This window comes from Otolemur garnettii, unplaced genomic scaffold (genome assembly GCF_000181295.1).
Source record: "Otolemur garnettii isolate 467f Iridium unplaced genomic scaffold, OtoGar3 scaffold00131, whole genome shotgun sequence".
Taxonomy (NCBI): domain Eukaryota; kingdom Metazoa; phylum Chordata; class Mammalia; order Primates; family Galagidae; genus Otolemur; species Otolemur garnettii.
Window position 1 is genome coordinate 4,937,655 of NW_003852526.1, and position 1,415 is coordinate 4,939,069.

Consider the following 1,415-nt stretch of genomic DNA (forward strand, 5'->3'; position numbering starts at 1 on the left):
GCTTGAGCCCAGGAGTTGGAGGTTGCTGTGAGCAGTGAAGCCATGGCACTCTACCCAGGTGGACAGCTTGAGGCTCTGTCCCCCCAAAAAATAAAAATAAATTAAAAAAAAAATGATTTTAAGGGCTGAGAGCGGTGGCTCACACCTGTAATCTTAGCACTTTGAAAGGCCGAGGTGGGTGGATTGCCCTGAGCTCACAGGTTTGAGACCAGCCTGACCCAGAGCAACACCTTGTCTCTAAAAATACCTAAGCATTGTGGTGGGCGCCTATAGTTTCAGCTACTTGGAAAGCTGAGGCAAGAGAATCACTTAAGCCTAGAAATTTGAGGTTGTTCGGCAATCTACTGAGGGCAACAAAGTAAACTATTGCAATTAAAGGGAAAAAAAGAAAAAAAACAGGGTGTGGGGGTCTCACTATTTGCTAGGCTGGTCTTAAACTCTTGGGGTCAAGCTTTCCTCCATCCTCCAACCTCCACCCCTTGAGCCCAAGATTTTGAGTCTATCTTGGGCAAAATAGCAAAACTAAAAAGTAAATAAGTAAATAAATGAAAAGTCTTTCTTGTCGCCATCTTCGTTCATCTGTTTACTCATTCTTTTTTTTTTTTTTTTTTTTTTAAGAGACAGTCTCACTTTATCGCCCTCAGTAGAGTGCTGTGGCTCTGTGGCATCACAGCTCACAGCAACCTCTAACTCCTTAGGCGATTCTCCTGCCTCAGCCTCTGGAGTAGCTGGGACTACAGGCACCTGCCACAATGCCCAGTTGTTTATTTTGTTGCAGTTTAGCAGGGGCTGGGTTTGAACTGGCCACCCTTGGTATATGGGGCCGGGACCCTACCCACTGAGCCACAGGTGCCGCCCTGTTTACTCATTCTTTAAGTTAAATACCAGGTTCTTAAAAGTAACTCTAAAAGAGATTGCTCCTGTTATTCTTTCCACTTACTCTCTTCCAAAAATCAATTGAATCTTTAATTCTGTATGTTTTTGGAATTCAACGTGTAACTTCATCTCCCCACTTAGCAGGTCTCAGGACAGCAATGGACAGGTAGGTCATCCCTGGTCTCCCAGAGCTTGCACTCTGTCTGGCTCAAAACAGACAGGGGTCAGGCTGGGTGTGGTAGCTCACACCTGTAATGCCAATATTCTGGGAGGCTAAGGTGGAAGGATCCTTTGAGTTTGGGAGTTGGAGACTAGCCTGAGCAAGAGTGAGACCCCCATCTCTATCAAAATGCAGGGTCGGTACCTGTAGCTCATTTTTTTTTTTTTTTTTTTTTGAGATGGAGCCTCAAGATATCCCCCTGGGTAGAGTACTGTGGCATCACAGCTCACAGCAATCTCCAACTCCCGGGCTCAAGCGAGTCTCCTGCCTCTACCTCCCAAGTAGCTGGGACACAGGCCCATAATGCCCAGCCCCAACT